This window comes from Chiloscyllium plagiosum, chromosome 14 (assembly GCF_004010195.1).
Source record: "Chiloscyllium plagiosum isolate BGI_BamShark_2017 chromosome 14, ASM401019v2, whole genome shotgun sequence".
In the NCBI taxonomy this organism is placed as follows: domain Eukaryota; kingdom Metazoa; phylum Chordata; class Chondrichthyes; order Orectolobiformes; family Hemiscylliidae; genus Chiloscyllium; species Chiloscyllium plagiosum.
The window spans coordinates 45578119-45593142 of record NC_057723.1 but is presented as its reverse complement, the minus strand read 5'-3'; positions in this window follow the sequence as shown (position 1 = coordinate 45593142).

The window sequence follows — 15024 nt, the reverse complement described above, 5'->3', positions numbered from 1 at the left end:
TCAGCTGAAAGACTATCTCTTTGAGGGAATCCGTCAAAAATCGTCACAACTGATTCTGGCTATTTGAGTCCTGCTAGACTACAATGTAAGAGTTGAAAAGGCAATGACAACCTTCCAAAAAAATCCAAAATAAAAATAGTGAACATTTTTCACTTGTTATTTGTAAAAGTCCACCATTCTTTTAAAACAGTATCTTTATGTGTATGTTTGTGAATGAATGAGGTAGTAATTAGCATGGTGAATCATGAATAAATAATCTTCTTTATTTAATCCCTCTGTTGGTTCTTTAATTTAATTAGACACTATTAGAAACCCACACATCTTCCTTTCTGAAATAAAAGAAAACACACTGATTAGTGATAGTAAAGGAAGGGAATCAGGGATTTGGTTTATCTTTCTTTCTCTGTCGGTAACACTTGCATGATGACACCTGTGACTGAAAGACTGGTAGCTTTGTATCTGTCTGGTTGGCTTCTGTGTTCAAACAAGGTCCTTTAGGTCATGACACTAGGGGGAATGTGGAGAGATACAAGTCCTTTAGTCATCAACTTGTAAATCAGACTGAAGAAAGACATTGAATGTTGGCCGTACACCAATGGGGAAATAACAAAAGCAATTACAAGAACTCAATCATTCTACAACAAAAATAATCATTACATAATTAACAACATCCAATAATCACCAATTCCATCACCGTCCTCACTCAGAACTATATCGACGTTCTTTCACATTTGCTGAATGAAAGCCCTGGAAGTCCTTTCATAATAAACTCCATTTACTATTTCACAATTATGAAGCAGCAGACTGACAAACTCCTGCAGATGGGTGAACAAAACAACCCAGGACAAGAAGACCCACGTCAAACCAACACTAACAGTTCACTGTTTACAGCACAAAGAAAATGAACTGCCAGGTTGCTGTCAGGAGTCACCTTTGGCCAAGGCACTCTACTGTCTGTAATCCAGGCTGTGCAATTGCCCAAGGAAACCAGATTTTCAGCAGGGGGCAAGATAAGAAAATGGTAGAAAAATATTATGAATAAGAATTTATTTGAGGGAAAGCTGTATTTTCTAATTAATGGCCCAGACTCACAATCTTGCAGCTCATCACACCTTCCCAGTTCTCCATCAAACCCCTTCTTGCTGAAAGAATTGGGACCAACTAACTCTCAGATTAGCCTCTTCAAGCTTGTGAACCTGATCTGCACCCTACTGCCCAAAGGGATTGTGTTATACTCATCTGCCTGTGACCCCTCCACACCATCCAAAACCAGGACTACACATCACTGACTGACTAAGACTAGACCAGGTACTTAAGTCTGGGTCTGTTTTTAAGCAATACTGAAGGCTGTAAATATGGCTCCACCAAACCTATTACATATGAAAGACATTGCACTGCACTAGGTATCTATGCCAGTCTCCCACCACTGCCATCCCCAGCAAACTTTCAACTCATTGCTTGAACTGCCAATGTTTTCAAGGCACTATGCAAAAAATAAATCAGTGGAATGAAAAAAAAAAATCTGCGAGGCACTTCAAAAAGCCTTTCATAAAAGGCCATTATATGATTTGTGCAGCATGACTGCTTTCCTAAAGTATATATTTTGCAATAAGCTGCCATTTTGAAGGGTATCAACAGTTGGTTATTGAATGGAAATGTTTGTTGACATATGGTATTAAACATTTAATAGTTAAGCCCTTGAATGAAATGTTTTTTTTTATATAATGTGGAGGAGTTGGTGTTGGACTGGGGTGGACAAAGTTACAGTCCAACACTGGTGTTACGACATGGGGTAAACCCCCCCTACTAATTTAAACTGCAATACAGAAATGATTTAACCTGTGCTGTAATCTATTAAAATTCGAGAGGCAAACAACTATCCCCAAAGTCACTATTTAAAGTTAAAATTACCTTTTATCTTCACCCCTACAACACTGGTCTGATAAAACCCCCCCATTAAAATTTACCAAATTTACCAAAAAAATTCTAATTTCAAATCTTCTCTTTGTATCTTCCTCTGTCTTCTTTTCTTCTTCTTTGGGATTTATGTTTCACAGGTCAGAGATAGAATAAGATACCTTTAAGAAAGCTATTCTGTGGGCAGTCTGCATATGTTGGTGGCTTGGCAGTTCTCCTCTAACTGTTCAATTTTTTTTTAGTTTTATACCCCAAAGCATTGAATCATTTCATTGGTTTTAATATTGTCAAAATACTAAATTCATAGTTGATTGGAGTTTAGTACCTTGGGGCATAATTTAAACTGATTGGCCATATTTGAATTTTTTATTGTCTCATAGGAACCTAAGTACTGCTAGCTGTTGGACCAAATATTACATTGTAAATTTTCCAGCATCTGTGTGCTTGCTAAATGCTTCAACTCTCTTAAAGATACAGTACCTGTTATGCCTTCATAATAACAACTGGCTCTTCCACATTATGGCTGCCATCGACACCACTAACTGCCAAGCCAAAGTGGAGAGGAACTCCAAGACCATCTTGCATATCCATAAATTCTGTCTTATTGTCCTGCTCCACAGCTATCTGATAAAGGAACAGCTCTCCAAAAGCTAGTGCTTCCAAGTAAATCTGTTGGACTATAACCTGGTGTGGTGTGATTTTTAACTTTGTTTTTATAAGACATTGACAGGAGGAATTTCAATGCATTTACTGCTTATTGTTAACAATGTGGGTTATTTTTTCTCACAACAGTGACATCCTCAATAAATAGTGGCAGCATGGTTTGCCCAGGCTGGACAATAGGTGAGGTCATAAAGTCATAGGGACGCACAGCGTGGAAATAGACCCTTTGGACCAACTCGACTAGATATCCCAACCTTATCTACTCCCATTTACCAGCACATGACCATATCCCTCTAACCTCTAAAGCCTTCCTATTCAAAGACCCATCCAGATGCCTTTTAAATGCTGTAACTGTTCCAGCCTCCACCACTTCCTCTGGCAGCTCATTTCATACAAGCACCATCCTCTGTGTGAAACAAAATTGCCCCTTAGGTCCCTTTATATCTTTTCTCTCTCACCCTAAACCTGTGCCCTCTAGTTCTGGACTCCCCCACCCCAGGGAAGAGACCTTGTCTATTTATCCTATCCATGCTCCTCATGATTTATAAACCTCTATAAGGTCACCCCTCAGCCTCCGATGCTCCAGGGAAAACAGCCCCAGCCTATTCAGCCTTTCAATATAAATCAAATCCTCCAATCCGAGCTACATCCTCGTAAATCTTTTCTGAACTCTTTCAAGTTTCACAACATACGTTTAAAAGGAAGGAGACTAAAATTGCATGCAATATGATCTCCGCAATATGATCTCCCAACTCCTATACCCAATGTTCTGACCAGTAAAGAAAAGCATACCAAACACCACCTTCGCTATCCTATCTACCTGTGACTCTATTTCCAAGGAACTATGAACCTGTACTCAAAGGTCTCTTTGTTCAACAACAGTCTCCAGGACCTTCCCATTAAGTGTATAAGTCCTGCTCTGATTTGCTTTTTCCAAAATGCAGCACCTCACATTTATCTAAATCAAACTCCATTTGCCAACCCTCAGCCCACTGGCCCATCTGATCAAGATCCTGTTGTACTCTGAGGTAACCTTTTTCATTGTCCATTACACCTCCAATTTTGGTGTCATCTGCAAACTAATCCAAATGATTTATATAAATGATGAAAACCAATGAACCCAACACCAACCCTTGTGGCACTCCACTGGTTACAGGCCTTCAGTCTGAAAGGCATCAGGTTACCACCACTCTTTGTCTTCTAGCTTCGAGCGAGTTCTGTCTCCAAATGGTTAGGTCTCCTTTTATTCCATGAGATCTAACCTTGTTAACCAGTCCCCCGTGAGAAACCTTGTCGAATGCCTTACTAAAGTCCATATAGATCATGTCTACTGCTCTGCCCTAATCAATCCTCTTTGTTACTTCTTCAAAAAAATTCATTCAATTTTTTGAGACACGATTTCCCATGTTGGCTATTCCTAATCAGTCCTTGCCTTTCCAAATACATGTAAATCCTTTCCTTCAGCATTCCCTCAACAACTTGCCCACCACTGATATCAGGCTCATTAGTCTATAGTTTCCTGGCTTGTCCTCACGTTAACCAACCTCCAGGCTTGCAGCACCTCAACTGTGACCATTAATGATACAAATATCTTAGCAAGGGACCTAGTAATCACTTCCCTAGCTTCCCATAGAGTTCTCAGGTGTCTTGGAGAGATCAAAATATGGTTGGTAGAGTGTGATGTCTGGTAACAGTCAGTTTAGGGGTGATAAAAGGTAATTGGATGATTAATGGAATAGAGTGACACAGTGGGCAAGAGGCAATCAGAGATGATTGATGGACACAAGGTAGTAATGGAGCTAAATTGGATCACAGGGATTGGTAAGTTGGCAAAGAATGACACAAATGTAATAGAGACAATGGGATGAATAGCGGGGGCTTGAGTGGCATGGATGGGTGTGAGAGATGGTAATTGGGAGTGAACAGGAAGAATGTTTTATTTTCTAATCCATACTTTTAACCTCGTGACCACAGCTATAGGCCCAAGGGAGGCTTTCAGTCCAGACTACCTCAGGAAATTGCAGCCTATTAGGCTTTTCCCAGGTTACCTGTCCCAATTACTAATCGAAGCCGGTCCTCTCCGACCAAAAATCATACACTGATTAGCTATGTTTAAGTGTTCTGTTCACTAAGCTGGGATTCTTCCCAGCATGGTGTAGCCAACTGAGACACACAGACCAAGGGCTTAGGGAGCTCATAAACCTCTAGAGATCAAGGCAGACTTCCAAACTACTTACATAAAGAAATGCAATCGCTAGGATCTTTATAATAGAATATCCATTTCAAGAGAAAATTACACTTCAAAGAGGAATTACCTAGGAGGAGGTCATTAAGGAAACAACACCATTTCTTAGATGGATGATTCAACTCTTCTTGGCTAGATTTCACTGGGCCTTATCAAGCATTCGAAGACTCTCCGCCCCTCTGCAAAAATGGCTCCGGGAACATCCAGGAATGCAAAGATGACCTTCAAAGCTTCTTAGTACAGGACAGTCTCAAGCAAAACCTGAAGCAAAACATTTTACCGACAACTTAATTTTTAAACATAATTTCATATTTTTTTACATAGGCACTTCATTGTGACTGTGAATGACTTTCTTCCACTCTGAATGAATAAACAATTCAATGCTGGATCCAGACATTATTCTGCAGTGAAAAAAATTGAAGACAACCTTTTTAATTTTCAAAAATAATTTCATTGCTAAATATTTACTTTTACCAATAACTTGCCAAGAGCCCTCAACACCAGACGTTTTGTTTTCTGTTCGTGTTGAGAGTATAAAACCAACTTTTTAAAAACCAGCATTGTGAGCAATCTTGGAGAAGTGAAATATCAGTGTGAGGAAAATGTGCCATCAAGATAGCGAAGGCCTTACTATTATCTTGTTAATTAAAGTTCTTTTTACTTTGGTGGAAAATGCCTAATACGGATATTTCCCTGCTAATTAAAAAGAGCCTAATTAAAAAAAAAACAATTTATTCTTTTGATCTGTATGTCAGTCAAACAAGATATACAATAAATTGTGCCACTGACCATGATTGGAGTTTTGGCATCAGCTGATTTTAATGTTTAACAAAGGGTTAGCAGCAACACAAGAGTACATTGAAGCTTCTTCACTGGTAAAGTACTGAGTAATACCGTGCTTATCTCTGCAGCTTTTCTATCTCATTTAAATAAAAGCTAACTCCTCAGGCCAAATGCAGGAATCATGGCTGGAGCAAATACACTTCTCATCTGAGCTTTCCATGAAATGTTGATTCCAAACTTGTGAAGTAATATTATTTGTCTCAATCATTCTGAAGATAGATGGAATAAAAACAATGTCTGCATTATTAGTTAATTCAAAAGCACTGCTCATTAGTTTTCTCCTGCTCTATTGCAATGGTTTCAGTAGGTGTTTAGTACAAAGTATGCCAATACATGTAAAGTTGTGTGTTTCTGTTCCTGTTGAACTTCACAGTATGATTCACAGATTCTGGCATTGATTCTAGTCAAAGTCGAAATAGTTCCATTGGTCAGGATCTGTGGAGACCATCCCGGGACCAGTAGCCTGGCAAATCCTATCTAGCAGAGAGATGGATCATATCAGAATGTATTACAAACAGTGTAAAATTTGGGTATTTTGCTGTAATTATGAAATCATGGTAGAGGGGTGTTGTGTGTGCTGCCACTGATATCTTAAAGTGTGTGAATTCTTTAGGGGCTTATATGGTTTAGTGTCTGTGAGGGTACAGTCCTTCTGGTACACTGAGAAATGTCTTGCAGAGTAAATTAATTGTTGTTTGATACATCAATATAACTACTTATGAGTTATAAAAATACTCTGCACATTATTATAAAGACTGTTGAGAGTACTTACCTTCCATCTGACTCTCACAAGATCCATCTTTATTTTCTCACCAAGCCTTGATGTTGTCATCACATTAGGTGCTGTTAATTACACTCAAAGGGTCACAGAATCATATAGTATGGAAACAGAGATTAGAGTGGTGCTGGAAAAGCACAGCAGTTCAGGCAGCATCCAAATGTGCTTTTCCAGCACCACTCTAATCTAAAATCTGGTTTCCAGCATCTGCAGTCATTGTTTTTACCTAGTATGGAAACAGACCCATCAGTCCAACCGGTCCATGCTGACCATATTCCCAAACAAAACCAATCCCACCTTCCTGTGCTTGACCCATATCCCTCCAAACGTTTTCTATTCATGAACATATTCAAATATTTTTTAAATGTTGTAACTGTGCCTGCATCAATCACTTTCTCTGGCAGTTCATTCAACACACAAACTATTCTCTGTCCAAAAAAAGGATGCTCTTCATATCCTTTTTAAAATTTTCACCTCTCATCTTAAAAATATGCCCCCTAGTCTTGAACTCCCCCATCCTAGGGCAAAAGACCTTTGTCGTTCACCTTATCTATGTCCCTATGATTTTATAAACCTCAGTAAGGTGACCCTTCAACCTGCACTCCAGAGAAACAAATCCCAGCCTTTCCCATCTATTTTTTATATCTCAAACATCCTGATAAATCTTTTCTCAACTCTCTCCAGTTTAATAATAACTTTCCTATAACAGCACGGTGACCAGAACTGCATAGAGTACTCCAGAAGAGGCCTCACTGATGTCATGTACAACTTCAACGGTTTAAGCCTATCCAGACCCAGTAATTACTGCTTTTGACTTCCAGTGCTAGCAATGGATCAGACTAACAGGTAAACATTCAGTTTAGTTAATCAATAACAACCTAGTTCAAAGATTAAAACTATGAATTAATTCAATTAATAAGCAGTTTCATTAATTAAATAAAAAGCATTATATTTATGTGGCAACTTAGGTGGTGTATTCTAGCTGCGGCATGTGGCAGTTTGTAGAGAGCACTGTAATTCCAGACATCTGAAATCTGTTTATCTTGTGTAATGTCAGCTTAAAGTTGTATAAAGTGGATGAAAGAAAGGAGTTACGAGGACATTTTGATACATGTAGTAATCATGCTACATCTGAATGAAACTAGAACAAATCTAAACAGTGATCATGCAGGGAGTGATTTGGCTGCAGGTCATACAAGCAAGAAGATATTGGATGCAGAGTTGGAGAAGACCCACACTTCACTCCTATCTAACAGCTGTTAAGTTGTTCTGGACTGTATGGGTAAGGTCAGTCTTTGCAAGGGTTAACAGTGGCCTCTGCAAGGCAGAAAAGAGCAAACAGATTAGGATTCCATAGTGCAAGAGGCTTTTTAAGTAAGGTGAGTAAAATGGAATGTGATGAGGGGAAGAGATGCTGTTTTCAGCAAATATCACTAGGAGTCTTGGAAGTCCAGTGTTGGTCTACTGCTGGGGTTCAAAACCTCACATTGGAAAAATGAATGTGAGTGGACAGTTTATTTGTTGTGGTGTACATTGGAAGAAATGGCATAAGTAGAATGAAAAATGAGGTCCTGTTGGGGTTTGAGGTGTTATTAGTTTTGCCTGTTTAATGAGGTTTCCGAACAGGGGTTTGGTAGTTTACTCTTCAACAAATATTTCTTGTCAGCTAAGATTCATCCATACACATTGGTGGTTAGAGAGCACAGATCTGAGGCAGTCTGGACTGCAAGATGATAAGGAGTCATAACTGTTGTCAGGAAAATGAATGTATGTATAGAGAACACTCTTTTTGTGGTCACAGATTGAGTGAGTGGAAGCCGTTCATGTTGATGAATCTCACTGGCTGGTCATTGGTTGCTTTGAGAGCCAAATGGGTGTAGTTGATGACATGTAGCTCATGGGAGAGTCCTGCAACAGAGATGAAGCTCAATCCTCTCTGTTTCTGTGAGGCCATGTCTGCCAATAAGAAGAAATATTCATGCTTGAGAAGCTAAGAGACCATGAGAATTTTCCAGTTTGGAAAATTGGCTTAATGGCAGGAAGCAGAGGGTGATGGTTGAAAGGTTTTGTTTTAAACTGGAAGCTCCTGTGTGATGTCTCACGACAATGTTCGGTGTTGGATATCTTTCTGTTTGTTGTGCACGTTAATGATCAGTCATGAATGTAGAAGGTATTGTCAATACATTAGCAGATGTGGTCTGATGTGGGAAACTGTTTCAGATCCAGCAATGGGAGAAGGGATTTGGGTTCAGTGATGTGAAGGGAGCGATTGGGTATGAAATTTGGGTAGTGGGATGCAGATCAGGAGGGAGGGGTTACAAGAAAGGGTCAGGCCCAATGACAGGGGATGGGGTCTGGAGCGGCAAAAGGTGGCTTGCTTCTAGCAACAGAGAAATGAGGTGAGGTGTGATAGTGCCGATAGGGATTGACAGATTTGGAGCAAGCCAAGAGAGTTGGGCCCTAGGGTAGAGAACAGTGCGTCGGGTGAGGCTCAGATGTACATAAGTGATTTAGAGGAGATATAACTGGGGATCTGACAGTTGTACATGGGATCAGTTGACTAGTTACTCAGGAGTTAGCTATGTGTTTAATAGTCTAGTTTTCCCTGAGTATTTATTTACTTAACTTTCCCAATTCTCTAATTTAAATTGAGACATTCAGAGGGTTGCCAGTGTAGAGGAATTGCCCTCATTGAATCTTTAATTTTTCAGTCAATTCTTTTGGAGTTTGTTATGTTGGAGATTCCACAGGATCCCATGTGCAACTCCCATTGACACTGGAATTCAACTGCCTGGCTAGCAGAAAAAACAGGCCATGAGGATCCTTTACTGTAAGATTACTCATTAAACCTGCCTCATAACACAAAACAATATCTAAAACAAATTGTTCCCTGATTAGTCTGGGCAATTGCCTGGGATGAGTTGAAAAGTGTGGTGCTGGAAAAGCGCAGCAGGCCAGGCAGCATCCGAGGAGCAGGAGAATTTGGGACTGAGATGAGGTGGGGGAGGGGAAATGAGGAATTGCCTGGGATGTCTTCATTAATTTGTATTCCAACCCTATATGTGCCTCTTTTAGTTTTCCGGTTGATAAGAAAATTAAAATCTTACATAATTGCTGCATTGTCTTTTACCCAATTAAAATGCTTTACCACAGTATAGCCACTGTTACGGGATGCTATCCAAACTTGGTCAACACTAACCATGACTCTGTAGAGACTGTTAGATCAAATCTGTTTATCTCTATGGGTTATTAATTCATCTATCTTATTACAATTGTTTTCTACTTTTGAATAAAGCCACTTTAATTTCAATTTTTCACAATTTCTCTCTGGCCACTTTATTCATTGATGTATTATTGCTATTCATTATTTAGTTCCTTCCTGTCACACTCTACCTGATTTTAGCTAAAACACTAAAATGGTTGTTGCCTTGACTTTTCTCTTTAGATTGTAAATTTCCCTACACTTGAAACCTCTGCCAACTTTTATTTTAAATCCATAATTACAACCCAAGTTACTTGATTTGTCAGAACAATGGTTCAATGCACTGGACTCTGGCCCAGTGGAAATGCTCTCTCTATGTGTCTGTGGTGCAGGGACCAGTGCCCATGAATTCAAGCACTGGAAAAATCATTTGGTCCCCAAATGGAAGAAATGGGAGTGAAGGCTCCTGAAAATAGCAGTGCTGAGTGTGTCAGCTTCAAAGTGTCTGTTCCAGCGTTATTCACCAATAAGGCTAGGAACTTGAATCCTGTTGTCCTGTAAATTGAGGCCAACTACATTATTTCAAAACCTGATAAGAGCTTGAGAGTGGTTGTTTTTTTTTAAAGGGGACCGACAAGTTACTGGTGACTTCAGAAAATGACTGATTGAAGGGAGATGGGTAAAGAGCTGCCCTTGGGTAGAGGGGCAACAGGACAAAGAGGAACAGGACTCTTGGTGTTGTTATTGGTTGGCATAAGTGGCAGGGTGCATTTATATACAATACTTAGGCTTTGAACGTGGTTTGGACAATCTGGTAGCATTGGATTAGTTGGGGGAAAAGCTGCTAAGGATAATTGGGTGGCCAGCAGCTCAGAAGAAAGACCTCAGGTGGCAATGGAGGCATGGCTGTCAGGTCTTGGCCCAGAACACGGAACACTACAGCACAGTACAGACCCTATACCCTGAAGTCCATCAAACCTACATAATCCTATTATCATCCATATATTTATCTAATGACCATTTAAATGCCCTTAAGGTTGGTGAATTTACTACTGTTGCAGGCAGGACATTCCACGCCCTTACTACTCTCTGATTAAAGAACTATCTCTGACATCTGCCCTACATCTATCACCCTTCAATTTAAGGCTATGTCCCCTCGTGCAGCCATCACCATCCGAGGTAAAAGGCTCATACTGTCCAACTTAACTGAGAGGTGACTTAACTGAGACATATAAGATAACCAGAGGGTTAGATAGGTCGGACCTATCCAGACCTATCCGGACGTCTCCAAATCAATTCCAGATTTTTAAATTGAATTTACGTTCCATGGGTTTAGGTGGTAGGGTTTGAACCTATACTTAGAGCGCTGGAGCCTGGGCCTTGGATTATTGGGCAAGCAACCATTATGTCACTGTCTTTGCTTTCATAAGCCATAATTAACATATATGTTGAAACTAAAAAAAACTTCAACGGAATATTTAAAAAAAAAACAATTATACTCCCATTTCTGAGTATAGAAGATACTCAGAGTTAAATCTATACATTGAAAGATATGATGGGAGTTAGTTTCCTTGATTTTATATCACCCACCCACCCCGCAGCAGACACCACCTTCCTGTACCTGCAGATGAAACTCTCACAGGGGGAAAAATCCACTCACTTCCCTCACTGCTCTTGACAGATGGCTGTCCCAAAAGGCATCAATTTCCCCAGCACCCTCACAACCAGGACTTACTTTCCTAATATCTTGTCATACCTCCAGTTGTAGGCTGCTTCTCTCCTGTATTTGCTCTTGCTAGGTTTACTAGTGAACCTATCGACAGGAAGGACAGGAGGCACACAGCTTGTGGTTGGAGTTGCAATTATTCAGTTCTACAAATTTCCCCTGATTAAAATGTCCCAAACCTTCTGGGAGATCTTGGGGGTTGGTTTGGTAAATGAGCTTACCAGCCTGTGTGTTTTATGCCCTTTTTTCATTGCTTTGCAGACTGTTTATGTCCTTCTCATACCTTACTTTCACATCTCATTTTGCAACTTCACCAAACTTGAATATATTATATTCAGTTCCATAATGAACATCTAACATTGATATTACAAATAACTGAGATCCCTGCATTGATTAAAAGACTGAAACAAAAACAGAAAGTGCTGGAGAAGCTGAGCAGTTCTAGCAGCACTGACAGAGTTAACATTTTGAGTCTAATGATCCTCCATCTTTCACAGGGGAAAGGCATGTGTGCCTAGCACAGGGGTCAGGTCCAATTCAGTGAATGAGGGGTGGTCAGATCTAGAGCAGAAGGCGTGTCACGTCTAGCAGTGTGTGAAGGTGGGGGAGCAAGCCTGAAGAGGGACACTGAAGTGGGGAGTCAAGTCCAACAAAATAGGAAAAGGTTACAGGTTTCAGAGCAGATGCAGGAGTTTGGATCTGATGTGGGAAACTGTTTCAGATCCAGCAATGGGAGAAGGGATTTGGGTTCAGTGATGTGAAGGGAGCGATTGGGTATGAAATTGGGGTAGTGGGGTGCAGATCAGGAGGGAGGGGTTACAAGAAAGGGTCAGGCCCAACGACAGGAGATGGGGTCTGGAGCGGCAAAAGGTGGCTTGCTTCTAGCAACAGAGAAATGAGGTGACAAGCGGTGCCCCGCAGGGTTCAGTGTTGGGGCCGCAGCTGTTCACATTACATATTAATGATCTGGATGAAGGGACTGGGGGCATTCTAGCAAAGTTTGCCGATGATACAAAGTTAGGTGGACAGGCAGGTAGTACTGAGGAAGTGGGGAGGCTGCAGAAGGATCTAGACAGTTTGGAGGAGTGGTCCAGGAAATGGCTGGTGGAATTCAATGTGAGCAAATGCGAGGTCTTGCACGTTGGAAAAAAGAATAGAAGCATGGATTACTTTCTAAACGGTGAGAAAATTCGTAAAGCCAAGTACAGAGGAATCTGGGAGTGCTAGTTGAGGATTGTCTAAAGGTAAACATGCAGGTTGAGTCCGTGATTAAGAAAGCGAATGCAATGTTGTCAATTATCTCAAGAGGGTTGGAATATAAAAGCACTGATGTGCTACTGAGACTTTATAAAGCTCTGGTTAGGTCCCATTTGGAGTACTGTGTCCAGTTTTGGTCCCCACACCTCAGGAAGGACATACTGGCACTGGAGCGTGTCCAGCGGAGATTCCCACGGATGATCCCTGGAATGGTTGGTCTAACATATGAGGAACGGCTGAAGATCCTGGGATTATATTCATTGGAGTTTAGAAGATTAAGGGGAGATCTAATGGAAACTTACAAGATAATACATGGCTTGGAGAGGGTGGACGCGAGGAAATTGTTTCCGTTAGGCGAGAGACTAGGACCCGTAGACACAGCCTTAGAATTAGAGGGGGTAAATTCAGAACAGAAATGCGGAGACATTTCTTCAGCCAGAGAGGGTGGGCCTGTGGAATTCATTGCCGCAGAGTGCAGTGGAGGCTGGGACGCTAAATGTCTTCAAGGCAGAAATTGATAAATTCTTGATGTCACAAGGAATTAAGGGCTACGGGGAGAATGCGGGTAAGTGGAGTTGAAATGCCCATCAGCCATGATTGAATGGCGGAGTGGACTCGATGGGCCCAATGGCCTTACTTCCACTCCTATGTCTTATGGTCTTATGGTCTTAATAAATCATTTCCATTTTAATAAAATATTACAGAAATGAACTACCCATCTGAAGTTTGCGGTTATTGCTCTCAATAAAAGTTGGAAGACATTTTGAATGTTATGGCATTGAACAAGGAAATTGAAAAACATGCTTATCTTTTTAAGTTATTAATGTACCAATCATTTATATAAACCCAAAGGCAGACAGTGTAGTAAAGTCCCCCTTTCAAACTTCATTCTTGGGACTTTAAATCTTTTTTAGGGCACTTGGGTGTGATTGGCAAGATTAGCATTTGTTGTACACCCACAATTATTCTTGAATTGAGTGCCATTCTAGGTTATTTCATGGTATAGTTAAGAGTCAACCACATTGAATTGGTTCTGGAGTCATATATAGGTCAGAGCAGGTAAGAATGGCAGATTTTCTTCATTAAAGCATGATAGTGAATGAGGTGGATTTTTATGACAATAAACAATTTATGTGATCGCTGTTATTGAGATGAGCTGACAATTTCTGAGCTTCTTTTTATAAAACTGAATTCAAATACCTCCTTGCTGCCCCTTATGAGGAGACGATCCTTACTCTGACTGCCCCCAGAAGCTGACAGACTCTTATGCCCGAAACATTGATTCTCCTGCTCCTCGGATGCTACCTGACCTGCTGTGCTTTTCCTGCACTACACTCTTGACTCTGAGCTCCAGCATCTGCAGTCCTCACTTTTTCCTAGGCTCTCTCTGTCTCTGGAATGGTTTTGGTGGATGCCCCTTGACTTACTGAGCCAGGAATGTTTGAACAAAGGCTACCTCCATCCACTTGACTGAATACAGCTGACAACCACCACAATTGCCCTGTCATTGCTTCTGTATTTAAATGCAATGCAAAATTGAGGTACAATGAACCTCATATTTATGGCTGAGAGGGCAAAGTGCAAATTCAAGGTATAGATGCTGGGAGCAGCCAGCTAGGTTCAGAATTTGTAAACGATGTGACAGCACATGAAAAGTTTGGACATGAGGCTGGGCTCCAGTTCATTAGTTGGGTACATATCCTTGAATGCATGGTGTCCTTGCAGCAGCAATGCATTGATAGTTACCCATGCAGTGCAGGGTGTACATTGTAAGTGGATTGGAGATATGCTAAAAGGCTTTTTAGATGCTGACACATGTCAAATGTTAATATTCATGGACATGGGTGAGTGTGGCTGATGGAGCTTTCCCTGAGAGGTTGTTGCCCCGTGTCGAACACAGAGGTCCTTTGCATTGAACAGTGAGCTCAATTTGGCAGATACCATTCTGACATCCATGTTGAAAGTTCTCAATACTGTATCTAGATGCTCAGAACATTTGAAAAGATAGAAAACTGAATATTAGTGAAGTGAGTTGCAGTATTAATAAGGAATTTAGCAAGTTATAATCCTCCTTCATTGGCAACTCACCGCTGATGAGAAAGGACCACCACACTACTCGGCAGATGCATAAAAGGTACATTGAGTTGCTCCCAACATCAAAATAGGCCTTGTCAAACATCTAGTGCATGTCTGCCACAAATCTCACCAAAGTCCACATTATTCAGGCCCCTGGAAGGTTTTGTCTTGTGGTTTTCTTCAGAGCTGTCTAAAACATTTGGAATCTGAGACCCTTGTTGAGGCAATTGCTGTAATCATTATTCCACCGCTTCAGTAATACCAACTATCTGGTTTTAGATTGTATTTCATCAGCTGGCTATTCATTGTGAAATAAA